Source organism: Neovison vison, chromosome 13 (assembly GCF_020171115.1).
Source record: "Neovison vison isolate M4711 chromosome 13, ASM_NN_V1, whole genome shotgun sequence".
NCBI classification, from domain to species: Eukaryota; Metazoa; Chordata; class Mammalia; order Carnivora; family Mustelidae; genus Neogale; species Neogale vison.
In genome coordinates, this window is record NC_058103.1 from 2,452,654 (window position 1) to 2,469,075 (window position 16,422).

Genomic DNA, 16,422 nt, shown 5'->3' on the forward strand with positions numbered 1-16,422 from the left:
CGAGCCTGAGTCGCACATGAGTTCTGAGAATGAGAGAGGCCAAGGGACCACGGCGAGCGTGGGGGGCGGTTCTTTGCTGGTTTGGGGCCTGTACTTTCAACAGGTACGGTTGTGTCCCATTGTAAGCCAGGGCTCTGTGAAGGATCTGAGTGATACAGTAGGGAAGCTAACATTGTACAAAACAAGTGACACTCAGCAGATACTTATACACCAAATATTAACCTTTATTATTTGCTGACACAGTGCTAGGCACTACACACTTAGAAAAATTGATTTGCTGTCTACAGGTTCATAGTCCAGCTAACGGAAACTCGCTGAACAGTTAGGCTGTGGAGCAGGACTGTGACTACGCAGGCTGTGCCATCAGGCCGGGTTTCGACCCTGAGCCTACCACTCACTGGTTGTACGACCTTAGGCAGGTTATATAACCTGTGGGAGCTTATCTACTCATTTGTAAAATGAAAGGAACAATGCCTGTCTCTAAATAAATTATGCTATAGCCACGTAGAGAAAATAATATATAACCTTAAAAAAGAGTGAAGTAGAACTGTGTATATTCTTCTGGGAAAATGCCCAGAATATAGTGCTGGCTGAAAACCCAACGTTCTGCTTACTGTGGTCTTACTGTAAGAACAGAAGAAAAGAGTTTTATGGTGCAGGAAATATCTGAAGGGATAAATACCAGTTGTTTCAAGTGCAGGTGATTAGGACTGTTTTTTATTTCCTCTATTGTTAGACTCAGAAAAAATTATATGTTAATTTGCCACCCCCAAAATAATAAAAATAATTTAAAAAAGAACAAAAACCTCTTGCCAGGATTCTGGCAGGCTTGAATGATATGCATGGAGAACGCATGAGCTCCACCACATACTGTCGGGAAGTAGGTGCCATTACTGTTATTGGTAGACATGGCAGCTAAGGAGGAGGAAGACAGCAGAATCCTTGAAGGTTAAATTTGCGTTCTACAGTTTGAATTGCCAAGGTCAGTTGATTCCTCAGGGTAGGATCTTGGTTATCCTGTGGAGCCCACATCTGGGGACCAGAGTCGTTGTGATCCATAACCTCTTGCTGTCCTTGGGTGAAAGAGCCAAGACCTGCAGCTGGACGAGTGTACTAAGTGCCTGTGAATACCTCTCTGTCCATCCCTTCCCTCCTCCTCCCTTGAGAATAAGACCGTTGTCCTCCATTTCTCGAAGGCAGGGAGAGGTGGCCTGCCAAGTTGTGATGCCTGTTCCAGAAGAAACCTGGGATTTTCATGCATGGGCAGTGTGCTGTGGGAGGCTTTTGGAGTCATCCCTGGGTTTGGAATCAGATGTGGAGCAAGCTATCAAGCCTCTCTTGGACCCTGTTTCATTTGTAAAATGGGGTTAATGCACCCGCCTCTTTGACTTGCATGTCATAAATGGTTCTTTTCCTTGACCCTCTTGGGTGAAGGATAGGACAATCCTTTTTTTTTTTTTTTTTTTTTTTTTTGGGGGGGGGAGGTAGAATTGGTAGGTCATCTTACAAAGTTTACTTTGCATCTTGCCAGTAAAATAGATAGTTGGAATGAATCTTACTGGGAAAAAGAATCTATTCTGTGGGGTTTTATTTTCTCTTTAGATCTGATTTTTTTACAAATTTTTTTTTAAAGATTTTATTTATTTGACAGAGAGAGATACAGAGAGAGAGAACACAGACGGGGGCGGGGAGAGGGAGAAGCAGGCCTCCCGCCGGGCAGGGAGCTCCATGTGGGCCTATATCCCAGGATCCTGGGATCATGACCTGAGCCACCGAGGCGCCCTCTTTAGACCTGATTTTCAAAAGATTTGTTGCTTTGTGGTACTTGTCTCTTGGGATTTTGTTGTGTATTAAACAATGTACTTTTTCTTAGGAATGACTTATGTTGGGCGCCTATACATCCAGATATGCAAGGGAAGGTCTTGGTTTTTGTCTGTTGTCCTTGTCTGTCTTATTAGCTCCTTTTTTCACTCAGAGTGGCCATGTTTGGTTCTTAATTATATGGTTACCTCAGTTACATCCTAGTTGAGTCCTTGGACTTATTTATTTATTTATAAAGTTTGTGGGTTTTTTTTTTTTAAGATTTTATTTATGTGACAGAGAGAGTTCACAAGGAGGCAGAGAGGCAGACAGAGAGAAGGGGAAGCAGGCTCCCTGCTGAGCAGAGAGTCCGATGCGGGGCTCCATCCCAGGACCCTGGGATTATGACCTGAGCTGAAGGCAGAGACTTAACCCACTGAGCCACCCAGGCGCCCCTGTTTATAAAGATTTTTATTTATTTATTTGACAGAGAGATACAGCAAGAGAGGGAACACAAGCAGGGAAAGCGGGAGAGGGGGAGTGCCGAGCAGGGAGCTGATGCCCGATGTGGGGCTTGCATGACCTGAGCCGAAGGCAGATGCTTAACAACTGAGCCACCCAGGTGGCCCAGATTATTTTTAACAAAATCATGTCACTTAGCTTACATTTTCCAGGATCTCATTGATATTTAGGGAGCCCTCTTGTAATATTTTCAAGGTGTATTATAGGTCTGTTTTGTGATCAGCTACCCTTTATAGTTTGCATTTGATTATGTATTCCTATGTGTTGATTTTATTTCATGGTTCTCTTTTGTGACTTAATTTTAGTTGATTTCTATAATTTTAAAAGTTCTGGGCGTTTTCCTAACCTTTTTAGTGCCCAGAATTGGTATCAGGTATTTAAATAAGAGAGGGAGGAAATTAGATTTGAGAGAATGTTGTATGTCAGACTTCTTACTGGACATTTTTCAGACCTTGTCATTTAATATTATGTAAACGGTGTAATGACGACAACAACAAACAGTGGAATGAGTTCAAGCGCCGAGAGGGAGGCAGCCTGCTGAGCTGAGAGTCAGGAGAGCTGATTTCGGTCTTGGTTTTGTTACTTATAAGATTTATTAACCTAACAAATTAGTTCCTTCCCTGGGCTTCTGCTTCCTCATCGGTAAAATGAAAGAGTGGTGCTTAGATGATGTTCCTTCTGGCTCTCAGATTTGATGACTGATCTTTATGATGCCGTAAATGTGAATCTCTCAACGTGCCCCTTTTAGTCGAATGCTTACGAAAGGATTAAGAAACAAGTGGTCACTTAATCTAAAATAACTCAAATTACCACAAAAATTTTCTATCTTTTCTTTTTTCTGCAAACAGCTTTAGTGACTATGGAAGAAGAAAATATGAGGCCCTTATGTACTGTCATCTCAGATTTGCAGCTTAAAATCTCTGCTTTTAGTAGGACTAATATGAATGTTACCTTAGAGAAACACTGTCTTATTTTTGTGTTAAAATATGGATCCTTGTGAGAACATCCCAGTGCTCAGCCAACAGGAATACATGAGCTGTTTTTGAGATCAGAGGGGAAAGAAAACTGTTCTGTGGTGGTGTGGGCAGAGGGTAAGACTACAGGAAAGGTGGTCTGTCAACCCGAACTCCTTTTTCCCTCCTCTTTGATAGAAACAGCCAGAGCTTTCAGCTTGGTCCGGAGCTGAGACTTCCCCATGTTTGCCAAACGGAGCTGTTGTGGTTCTCGACCCTACGGGATGGGGCGAGCGGGGAGGCGTTCTCCTAACCGAAGAGCCCCGCTCCTCCTGCCTGGGGGTGTGTTGGCCCTGAAGTCGCGATCTTGCTGACTTTCCTCCCTCCGCACCTGCCCTGTTGCTTCTGTTCTAGGGTTAAGCCCTCGTGCCTGCTTGCCCCCAGAGGGGACCTGGTGGTGGCCGGGAGCCGCACGGTGTGGCGGAGCGAGCAGGGCTTCGGAGCCCGACAGACCCGCGTTCACAGGCGGCCTCCGCTACCGGCCGCTCGGGTGCCTTGGAGGAGAGCCGAGCGCTTGCTCTTCTCCTCTTTCTGAGTAGTTGATTTTCAGGGTTACCAAATAGCAAACTCACACTTCGACCTTTTTTCTTTTTTTGACGAGTTGATGAGTACGGAACCTTTCTCTACCTCAGGCTTCTCGTTTGTAAAATGATGATCATTTTAGTAATTAAGGTCATTTGGGTTGCAAGTGGCAAAAACTCAACTCTTGCTTTCAGCATCTTAGAAAAGAGGGGCTTTCTCGGACGCACCTGGTGGGAGCGCTGCGCCGCTGACCTGGCACAGGCCTCCCTGCCGTGGCGCAGCCTCTGTCTCCTGCCGGCCACATGCATTCTGTCAGCAGATCTTGTCAGGGCACCTTGCCAGTCCGCCAGCTCCTGTTCTGTGCCGCCTCCACGACGCTCACCGTCTGCTGGATTCTGACGTTTGCCTCCCGAGCGGCCGTCTGGGTTCTGCGCTCTTTCCCCTCCGCGTGTTGTCAGCAGAGCGGCCAGGCTGAGCCTGCCAGTCGTTATGGTAAAACCCGCCCCGTGGTAGCTTCCAGCTCTGAGCTCTTGTGATCTTCCTCTGAGCAAAAGCCTAATTAGTAGTTTACCTGTGCTCCTCCACTCTCCTCCCTTTGATTTCTCTGCTCCAGCCAAGCTGACCCCTCGAGAGCCCGAACCTTACCCAGCGTTCCTTCCGCCCTGGGGCTTGTGCGCTCTTTCCTCTGCCTGATGGCTCTTCCTTCAGCTTTCTGCGGGCTTAGGACTCCCTCACCCTCAGGGAGGCCTTCTCCAACACCTTATTAAAATTGTCCTTTTCCCTGTCTCCTTTGGCTATTTTGTTTTTCTTCATAGGGTATATCACAGCCATACTCTATGTTAGATCTACTCATTTTGTCTCCGTCCCCAGACTATAATCAGATCCTCCCAAGTGCAGGAACCCTGTCTGCTTTGCAGCACTGAATCTCCAGCACGAAGTGGGTGCTCAGTGATACTTGTGGAATAAAAAACATTTTCTGTCGTGTTTTCCTTCATTGAGCCCACAGTGGCAAGAGAGATGGGCATGTAAAATAACTGTGCTCCCTGGAAACTTGCCCAGGTGTGGGCCCCAGAGAGGAGGGGAGGGAATTGCCATCTGAAAACTGTCGCAGTTGTGAGATTGAGTCCCACATCCATGACCAGCATGGAGCCCGCTTAAGACTCTCTCTTCTTCTCCAGTGCCTCACCCCCGCCCCCCATCTAGGGAAAAAAAAAATGGTGTATGATTGTCTAGTAGGTGCTGAGAGAGTGCTCATTCTTTTCCCTTTTTGAAAATGCGTGACTTCCTGACAGTATTAACACACACATTCTCTCTGTGTGTGTGTGTGTGTGTGTGTTTGAAAAAATAAATCTTTTTTTTTTAAGATTTTATTTATTTGACAGACCGAGATCACAAGTAGGCAGAGAGGCAGGCAGAGAGAGAGGTGGAGGTAGGTTCCCTGCTGAGCAGAGAGCCCAATGTGGGGCTCGATCCCAGAACCCTGGGATCATGACCTGAGCTGAAGGCAGAGGCTTAACCCACTGAGCCACCCAGGAGCCCCCAAAAGTAAAGCTTTTAAACAATATTTTAAAATACTAGTAGAATTTGAAAAAAGAAAATGTGTAGCTCTGTGTGTGTACCCTACTTCCAACAAGCAATTTTTCTAAACATAAAATATGAGCAAGGCATTTATTGTGAAAACTTAAAATGTTGAGATTTCACTTTTTTAAAGTTGTTAACAAAGCTTCAGCAGTCTTTTTTATGACAAGCTTTATATGGAGATTAGTAAATTAAGTTTAGTTTTCCTTTTCATAGTGATTTCTAGGTCCTGGTTACAGTTGTTATTGAACAGTGCTAACACTGAACTTTTCTTCCTTGGAACTCACCAAATTAGGTGAAACTTTATCTACCGTCTCACTGTGCTGTGACAACGGTGGTCTGTCTTGTCTCATTAGGACGTCTTATCATGGCTCATGTCATTACTGCCTGGATTTAGATTCCACAGAGCCCAAGGGACATCTATTTAAGTATTTTTCCTTTGTAAATGGCATAATCTCTAGGCAGTGGGACTTTTGTTTTCCACACTTCATTTTTGCTTAGTTTTCTTAAGATGAGAAGAAACATTTCGAGAATGGTAACTCAGAGCATTATAAGCAAATTCAAAGTAGGATCGTGGTATTCAAGAACTGGCTCAAACCTGAGAGAGAAAATGGATAGTCATTTGTAAAAGGATAGGAGTATTCATAGACTTGTGTTTCCTTCGTAATCTGTATTCTGATTTTATATTATGAGATGAATAGAATTGACTGTTACATCTATACACATGATTATATTAAAGTGTTCTTCAGAGACCTTATTTTGCTAAATATCTTTGTTTTAAGCTTTTTTCCCTATTAACAAAAGAATTAGTACTTTGATATTGATTTGAAAAAAATTATACAAATATAAATGTTTATTAGTCAAGAAAAGAAAAATCATACAGGGAGATAATGTGTTTATTTAAAGTTATTTCCGGGGCGCCTGGGTGGCTCAGTGGGTTAAGCCGCTGCCTTCGGCTCAGGTCATGATCTCAGGGTCCTGGGATCGAGTCCCGCATCGGGCTCTCTGCTCAGCAGGGAGCCTGCTTCCCTCTCTCTCTCTCTGCCTGCCTCTCCATCTACTTGTAATTTCTGTCTGTCAAATAAATAAATAAAATCTTTAAAAAAAAAATAAAGTTATTTCCATTGGTAAAAATATTTTACTGATTGTATAGGTTATATAGGTTGGATAAATGGCATAGCTAGATATGTTTTCCCCCCTTAAATAGCAACTAGAGTGATATATAATTCACATACAATAAAATTCACCCTTTTAAAGTATACAATTCATTGGTTTTAATACATTCACAGAATTAGGTAGCCATCATCATGCCTAATTTGAGCACATTTTCATTGCCTCAGAAAGAAGAAAGTCTGTACCCCTTAGCAGTCCCTCCCCATTTCTCACTGCCCCCCCCCAGCCCCAGGCAAGCACACTGTTGTCCTTTATGCCTCTGTAGAGTTGCCTAGTCTGGACACCTCATGTAAATAAAATCATCTGTGTGATTTTTGTATATGGTTGCATCCACTTGGCATTATATTTCTAAAGCTGATGCATGTTGTAGCATTCTTTGCATACCTTTTTATGCCCGAGCAATGTTCCATTCTATAACTACATCACATTGGCTTAATCATTCTTCACTCTGCGCTGTTTACACTGTGTGGCTGTTGTGAATAAAGCTACTGTAAACATTCCTGTTCAAGTTTTTGTGTTAGACATGTTGGATATGTACCTAGGAGTAGATAGATATATCTTAAGAAATACATATAAGAATGTATTTTCGGGGCGCCTGGGTGGCTCAGCGGGTTAAGCTGCTGCCTTCGGCTCAGGTCATGATCTCAGGGTCCTGGGATCGAGTCCCGCATCGGGCTCTCTGCTCAGCAGGGAGCCTGTTTCCTCCTCTGCCTCTCTGCCTACTTGTGATCTCTCTCTGTCAAATAAATAAATAAAATCTTAAAAAAAAAAAAAAAAAGAATGTATTTTCTTGGGGCGCCTGGATGGCTCAGTGGCAACCACTGATCTTTTTACTGTTTCCATAGTTTCTGCTCTTCCAGAACTGTCATATAGTTGGAACCGTACATTGTGTAGCCTTTTCACACTGGTGGTTTTCACTTAGCAGTATGATTTAAGAGTCCTCTGTTTCTTTTTGTGATTTGATACCTCATTTCTTTTTATTGTTCAATGATATTCCATCATCTGGGTGAACCACTGTTCCTTTACCCATTGACCTACTGAAGGACATCCTGGTGGCTTCCAAGTTTGGACTGTTATGAATAAAGCTGCTGTACACATTCCTGTGTAGGTTTTTGTATGTAAGTTTCAAACTCATTTGGGTAAACACCAGGGAGCTAGGGAGCTCCACTGCTGAATCATATGGTAAGAGTATGTTTAGTTCCGTAAGAAACGGCCAGGCCGCCTTCCAGAGTGGCTGCATCATTTCACATTCCCACCAGTGAGCTCTTGTTCTGTCTCCTCACGGCATTTAGTGCTGGCAGCGTGCTGGGGGGTGGCCTTTCTCGTAGGTGCGTGGTGCCATTATTGTTTGAATGTGGAGTTCCCTAGTGATCCATGACGTTGAGCATCTTTTCTGCTTGTTTGCCATCTGTATGTCTTAATTGATCTTTTAGGATCTTTTGTCCATATTTTTTTTAAGACTTTTAAATTTATTTATTTGACAGAGAGATCACAAGTAGACAGAGAGGCAGGCAGAGAGGGGGTGGGGGGGAAGCAGGCTCCCTGCTGAGCAGAAAGCCTGACGTGGGAATCCATCTCAGGACCCTGAGATCATGACCTGAGCCGAAGGCAGTGGCTTAACCCACTGAGCCACCCAGGCGCCCCTCTTTTGTCCATATTTTGATTGATTTGTTTTCTTATTATCAAGTTATAAGGATTCTTTGTATATTTAGGATGTAAGCCCGTTATCAGATATGTATTTTGTACATATTTTCTCCCAGTCCATGACTTGTCATTTTGTTCTCTTAACACTGTTTTGTACTGTTCTGTTCTATTTCATTAAAAACCAAAACTGGCCCTTGAGGCGCTAATTGATTTTATAGCCTACTAGTGGGTCACAGCCTGTGGTTTGAAGATCTGTGTCTTTCTGCTTCCCTAATGTCCACATGGACAGTGTCAGTAAAGCAGCCGCCATTCTGGGCAACGAATCCTACACTGATCAGCAGGAGCTTAGAACTGACACTGTCCTTGCCCTATTGGGCCCTTAACCGCTTAACCAACTGAGCCACCCAGGTGCCCCTGGACATTTAACTTTAAATAGATGCTACTCAGATATTCAAATGTATCTGTCCTCTCAAGAGAGTTAAATATGTATCCTTGCAGTTTTATACTTCTCATTTATTAGGAAAAAAATTTCATTGCTCTCCAAAGGCCAATCCTGGTTTTTTTCCAGACTAATGCAAATCCCAGTTTTGGAAATTGAACTTAACATGATCTTACTGAACTATTCCTCTGTTTTCTTTGGAGGTAATCTTACTCCTCCCAAATCTGAGAGGGGCAGGGGTGTCACTCCCTGATACTCTGCAGTGCCACCTTGTGGTTAAGAGGGAAGCTTGAACGAGGGCCGCGGGTGCATCTCCAGGTTTGAGTGAAATCTGCCAAGGCGGTATCACGTGTGTGTATAGGCTCTTGACTTTCACATTAGCATTTTTCAAAGTTTTTTTCCTTCTCTCTGATGTCGACTAACTCACTGATTAGAGCGGTAAACTGTTGTCAGTCTCTTTCTGTAGAGACCTTGATGAGAAGGCAGGTGCCTACCCTTCATAACTCGACCTATTGAAAAACACTTCATATATAATTGGAGAAGTTTATTGAGTGCCTACTGTGATCTGAGCAGTGCTGCAGGCACTAGTGATACCGCAGTAAACTAAAATTTCTGTTCTCAGGCAGCTTGTGTTCCAGTGGAAAGAGACATAAATATATAACATAGTTTAGGTGGTGGTGAGTGCTAGGAAGGAGAGTAAAAGCAGGATAGGAAAGGGACTGAGTGATAGAATAGTGTTGTGTTAGATTGATTAGGGAAAGCTTCTCTGATAAGGTGCCATTGGAGCCGAGGCCCGAAAGAAGAGCCATGCTAGTAGCTGAGGGGAAGCATGGTCTAAGTAGAGAACAGCTGGTACAAAGGCCCTGAGGCAGGAATTGGCTTCCTCTGTTGAAGAACAGTGAAAATGTGTTCTTCCCCTGTGGCTGGGATAGGGCAGTGAAGGGGGAGGTGTGGTGAGAGGTAAGATCCGAGTGGTGTGTATATGATGCAGATCATGTAGGACCTTGGAGGCAGGATTTAGGACTTTAGATTTTATTCTGAGAAAAGTAGGAAAACACTTGAGGACATTGAAGGAGTTGATATAGCTATCGCAACAAAAAGGAGCAGTCAGAGTCTGGGTATACTTTAAAATTAGGTTCCACAGTGTTACTGATGGGTTGTTTGTGGAGGGTGAGAGAGAAGGGGGTCAAGGGCACCTCCCTGGTCTGTTTCATTTTATGTTCCTTCCTCTTTGTGAGTGGGCAAGGGACCCCTCGCATGTGTTTTTCAGTCTTTGAGAGGCTGATTTAGGGAAGTGGGATGAGACATTCAAGGGGAGGTCTTAGACTTAGTTTTGTCTATAGCCCTAATGTTTCTGAGATTCTTAACAGGTGAATTGGTGAACAGTATTACAATATGTTAGGGTCAGAAGGGAGCAAAGGTTGATTCTCATACTGGGGCACATAGCCCACTGTAAAACTTGAAAGGGTCTTCTGATGTTCCTTTACCCCGACTCCAGCTGGTGCTTGCTGTGACTTTTATGAGCTACTTACTTGTAAGCTCTTGGGTGAGGTATTTATAACCTACAGTAGCCGCAGTGTTGTATAGCTCTTGTCATTTTATTCCTCCTGTTATCTTTGTTGTCTCTGCATTCCTTTTCCACTAGATATGAAAGTAGGTGGGGTTGGTGGGCTAAGGGATCTAAGGTTTTACCTGAGTGGGTGAGGGCCAGCAAATTCGGAGAAATGTCCTAAAGGGTATATTCTATCCGTATTGTCTCCTGAGCTGCTGGTGAGAAGCCATGGCCCAGAGAGGCAGGAGGGGGTGATTCCACAGGCAGTCACAGCAAAAGCAGTGGTAGAACCAGTGACAGAATTTCATTTATTTCAGGCTTCTTTGTATCACATAAGTAGAATTTCCCATTTCCTTTTCTGGATGTTTGTAGTTTTGACATTTTCCTTTATTTGGGGGCATAATTTATATACCATAAAAATGAACAATTCAGTGATCTGTAGTAAATGTACAGAGTTGTGCCACCATTACCACAGTCTAATTTTAGAACATTTCTGTCGCCCTAAAAAGAAATTTTGTGCCTGTTTAAAATCTCTCCTTTTCACCTAGCTTCTAACTCTGTGGGTTTACCTGTTACGGAGATTTCACATAAATGGAATCATATAATATGTGATTTTTTTGTGTAAGCATTGTTTTTTTCATAAGGCATAATGCAATTAAGGTCCCTCCATTTTGCAGCCTGGTTAGGTCAGTACTTAGTTTCTTTTTATGGCTGAATAATATTCCATTGTACGATAATACCACGTTTATTGGCTGATGGACATTTGGATTGTGTACTCTTTTTTTTTTTTAAGATTGTATTTATTTATTTGACAGACAGAGATCACAAGTAGACAGGCAGGCAGAGAGAGAGGGGGAAGCAGGTCCCTGCTGAGCAGAGAGCTTGATGTGGGGCTTGATCCCAGGATCCCGAGATCATGACCTGAGCCGAATGCAGAGGCTTTAACTCACTGAGCCACCCAGGTGCCCCTGGATTGTTTACCTTTTTTTTTTGGTGATTATGAATAATACTGCTTACGAACATTTCCACACAGGCCTTTGTATGGACATATATTTTTATTCACTTAAGACAGGTATCTAGGAGAGGAATTGCTGGGTCATATGATAGATCTGTGTTTAACATTTTAAACTGAACAGACAGTTTCTCAAAATGGCTATACCAGTTTATATTCCCATACTAGTGCATGAGAGTTTCAGTTTCTCCACATCCTCAATACTGGTTATTACCTGACTTTTCCATTATAGGTTAGTTCCTTTTTTGTTGTTAAAGATCATTTCTCCCCCAGCTTTACTGAGATACAATTGACATAGAATATTGCATCATTGTATAATGGACATGTAACGTTGCATAACATTGTATACAGTGTGATAATTTGATACATATGTATATTGCAGATAGTTCCTGTTTTATAATGTCTTATACATCCCTACTTTGTGCTTTGTTCGATTTCCTTAGACCAGGATCATCCTTTAAATACCAAGTTTGTAAACATTTTAAAGGATATATGTAGATGTATGTAGATATGTAAGTTTGTGGATATTAGTGATTAGTTGATTTTCTTTATGTAGCTCCAGTGTTCTTGAAAAGGGTGCAGTGGCCTCAAAGAATACTCACCACGGTTGTACAGTTACCTGCCTGCCAGCCTGGCCTCATTCACTGAGCACGTTCATGAGGCCCCGTTGTATTCGGGCTCTGAGTTCCAGCACACGAGTCCTGCCGTCACTGGTCTTATGCATATTTCTGGGGGTTTTGATTAAAAAGAATAATAAGGGGCACCTGGGTGGCTCAGTGGATTAAGCCTCTGCCTTTGGCTCAGGTCATGATTCCAGGGACCTGGGATCGAGCCCGGCATCGGGCTCTCTGCTCAGCGGGAAGCCTGCTTCCCCTTCTCTCTCTGCCTGCCTCTCTGCCTACTTGTGATCTCTGTCCGTCAAATAAATAAATAAATAAATCTTTAAAAAAAAAGAGAGAGAGAGAAAATAAATATACATGCAGCTTGATTTCAAAACCTGGCAATGGGTTACAAGTCACTCCCATGAGTCCCAGTGTTCCAGTAGAGGATGTAATCAAGAAAACACCCATTACGTAGTGTAAGAATGCAGCACTGGAAATAGCCGCAGTCTGTCATCAGCAGAATGGGAGGCTCTTCCTCAGGTTGGTTCAGGAAGGGCAAACATTGGTGTCGGGAAAACTTCCAAGAGGAGGCGGACGTGTGTGGGTGATTGAGAAGGGGAAGCAGGGCGCGCAGGGTCTGTGGGCCGTGGTCTGGGCTGAAGGGTGGTTGGGGCCAGTAGGTGTCCGGTCCTCACCTGCCGTGTGTGTTACGGCGCACAGTATGAAAACCTTTGCAGGTTTCTCTAAGTGTGGCTAACCAGATCTCTCTTTTTTAACTTAAATATTTTATTTATTTATTTGACAGAGAGAGGGATCACAAGGAGATGGAGCGGCGGGTGGGGTGGGGGGTGGGGTGGGAAGCAGTCTCCCTGCTGAGCAGAGAGCCTGATGCGGGGCTCGATCCCAGAACCCTGAGACCATGACCTGACTCGAACCTAGAGACTTAACCCACTGAGCCACCGAGGCACCCCCAAAATCTCTTCTTTTCAGCATATTCATCTTTCAGGAAGGATAAGCTTTAACTTCTTTTTTTCTGTACTTGTTTTCTTTAGTTTCCCAATCCTATTGCGTTTCTTCTTTCCTATATTTATTATTAAGAGAAAAAAAATAACACTACCTGTCAGATTGTGACGGGTATCAGTTCTAAGATATGTTATGGTTTCCGAGATGTTAAAATGTAAACAAAACAAAATGTGCTTCTAGGATCCATAAAATATACTTTTGTTGGAGATACTTAGTTGTTGTTATTGTTGTTTGAGAGAGAGCGAGAGCAGATGAGGGAGAGATCATGAGCAGGGGGAAGGGCAGAGGGAGAAGCAGACTCCCTGCTGAGCAGGGAGTCTGCTGGGGCTGAATCCCAGGACCCCGGGATCATGACCTGAGCGGAAGGCAGACGCTTAACCAACTGAGCCACCCAGCACCCAAGTGCCTCAAGACGTTTAGTTTCTTTTTTTTTTTAAAGATTTTTATTTATTTATTTGACAGAGAGAAATTACAAGTAGATGGAGAGGCAGGCAGAGAGAGAGAGAGGGAAGCAGGCTCCCTGCTGAGCAGAGAGCCCGATGCGGGACTCGATCCCAGGACCCTGAGATCATGACCTGAGCCGAAGGCAGCGGCTTAACCCACTGAGCCACCCAGGCGCCCCCAAGACGTTTAGTTTCTTAAGTGAAGGAAATCTTGCTAGAATAATGGCAGTCACATGCCTTTTCAGTTTAATTTTAGATGATGGTTTAGGGAAGTCTATACCATCCAGATCAATGCCAGCTTCTTTTATCTGGAAAGCTTCTAAATCTGTCATGATTATAATGAAATGAGCTTTGATTGAATAATTGGAGATTAGAGGAAATGAATTTTGCTAAGATTAGAAAAGATAGGGTTTACTAAAGACTATAACAGAAAGCTTAAAAGCTGAGGTAATGCTTAGTGAATTTTGGATGAATTAGCTTTTACAGTTGAATGTCCAGACTCCTAACTGTGCCATTCTGCCTCTCCTCCCCACCCCACCATGTTGATCTTACTTGTGAGCTGAAAAGTCTGCGTAATTCAAAAGTGTCCCAAAATAGCGTTGTCCGATCCTTCACTCCGACAGCGTGATCGTCGGGGACGGTGCTGCTCAGAGCAAGTGAGCCCGGCCCTGCGCGTGCTGGTGGAACCGCGTGGCGCCCGTGGTCTGTGCCCATCCCAGGTCTTGCTGTCTTCCAGAAGCAAATGATGGTGTCAACATTCCCTGCCTCTCGGTGTTGCGAACACAGCACCGGGCACTGCAGCAGGCACAGGGGTGAGGAATCCGTGCTCTGAGCAGCTGAGGGAAGCAGGGCACGAACTTGGCCGCTTGCTGGTGAGCGGCGGTGTTAGCATTTAAAGAGGAGGTAGTAGAAAAAAGAAAAAAATCGTTTCACTAATTCGAAATTTTTATTTATAAAGCATGATTTAGGAAAATATATTATTAGATCTTGAAAACCATTTTATCTGAAATGACGGAATGTATCATTAGAAGTATAAAATATGTGTAGACAAGAGCAAAAATGCATTCCATTTTTGTTGAAACTGTGAAAGCATTAAGGCCCTTCAGTTCTGGACTTGTTTGTACTGGATCCAGGAATTACTATTTTATTCCAAATTCTATAGATTCCAGTCCGCTTATTTCAGTATTCAGAAGCCCCCAATTCGATCATTTCCTCTTATGGGTTAGTGAGCAGAAGTAACTGTTTAACTGCTTGTAAAATTCACATGTACGTGTAATATGCAAGAGGAGCTGGAGGGGCAGTGCTTGCTTCCTGACAGGCGGCAGGTGGGTTACCTGCCGCGGTGCCCCCATCATCCGGTGCGGCGGGGGCTTTGTATCCCGTGTGGTTTGCGCAGTCAGCTGGATATTCGTGTGCCGACCACCGGGATCGGGTACTGCTTAGGCCCCGAGGAAATGATGGGTCCTGGTGAGCGGGGGGAGACCTGTAATGTGTGATGTGATAAAGATAGGTGTGAGAGTAACTGGGACACAGAGGACGGAGGTCGTCTCCTCGGTGAGAGGAGGTGGTGAAGGGAGGTTTTGCAAAGGCGGTGGCCTGTGAACTGAATTTTGGGGGGTGAATTGGAGTTTGCAGGCGAGCAGGTGAGGCCCTCGGGCAGGGACAGCAGCTGGCGAGAACTTGGACTGGAGTTCAGGGAGCAAGGCTCAGCGTGTGTAGGGGCAGGCCAGGAAGTTTTGTATAACTGGGTCTGCTCTGCTGGGAGCCGGAGCTCAGCCGGTAGTCTGGAGGCCTTCTCAGAGGGCTTTCCAAGGAAATCCAGGCCCCAGAACAGTCTCTGGGGGAAAAAGTCCAGGTTCACATGAACATTCGGCTCCTAAGTGCTCAGTAAAGAAACCTGTTTCCTGTTTATATACTAGAAAAAAAACTTCTCTGGGAAGGGCTGCTGTTCAGCCTTATGGAGCTCCTGAGTATTTTAAGCCAGGGGATGAATTCATTAGAAAGTGAACTGGCAGAGCCAGAGGCTCGGCTGCACTGAGGGGACGTTGGTGGCAAGGAAACCAGTTGAAAGCTGTTACCAGTTTCGGTTACGTACCATCTGACCATCAATCTAAAGACGTTTAATTTCAAGATTTAGGAATTTAGGACATTGCTAAGAAAAAAACTACTTGAACAATGAACTAAAATACTTAACTGACGGCTGAGATTTTAAGTGAGAGGAGATTTTGGGGACAAATGGAGCTTTTGTTTCTGACTTTGAGCAAAGAATAAACATTTCATAATGCTGATTAAAGAAAATCTTTGGTTTAAATTGTATTTTAGGAGTAGTGTTTTAAAGAAATCCCTTCCATTATGATTGCTTTAGATCTTAGGTCAAAATGGTCGGAATTTTTTTTTAAAGATTAAAAATTTTTTTTAAAGATTAAAAAAAAATACTTGGTCGCCTGGGTGGCTCAGTCATTAAGCGTCTGCCTTTGGCTCAGGTGATGCTCCCAGGGTCCTGGGATCAAGCCTTCCATCAGGCTCCCTGCTCAGCGGGGCGTCTGCTTCTCTCTCTCCCCCTGCCCTTCTACCCTGCGTGCTCTCTTGCTCATTCTGTCTCTCAAATAAATAAATGAAATCTTTTTTTAAAATGTTGGACAGTTTCTTTTAATGCATGATACTGTATTTTCATGTTTAAGGACCATTTGCATTCTATTTTGATATATTGTTGTATATCCCCAGACAGTTTTTTAAACTTTTTTTTTTTTTTTAAGTAGACTCTATCCCCAACGTGGGGCTTGAACTCATGACCCCAGGATCCAGAGTTACAGGCTCCAGTGGTGGAATCAGCCAGGCGTCTCTTCCTCAGCCAATTTTTAAAAATAAATGGGATATTTGGTCTTTTTGTTACCAATTTTTCGGAGCCTTTATTTATTTTTAAGATTTTATTTATTTATTTGACAGAGCACAAGTAGGCAGAGACAGAGGGAGAGGGAGAGTCAGGCTTTCCACTGAGCAGGGCTCAGGGCTGTGCTGGATCCCAGGACCCTGAGATCATGACCCAAGCCAAACACAACCAACTGAGCCACCCAGGCCCCCCTTAGGGGCCTTTTGTAT

The 16,422-nt window shown here is 43.9% G+C and overlaps 1 protein-coding gene across 2 annotated transcripts in view; it reads left to right on the forward strand.

Annotated features, from left to right (window-relative positions):
* Window positions 1-16,422, forward strand: part of PPP1R13B (protein phosphatase 1 regulatory subunit 13B) — a 90,426-nt gene that overhangs the window by 14,919 nt on the left and 59,085 nt on the right. The window lies entirely within an intron of this gene.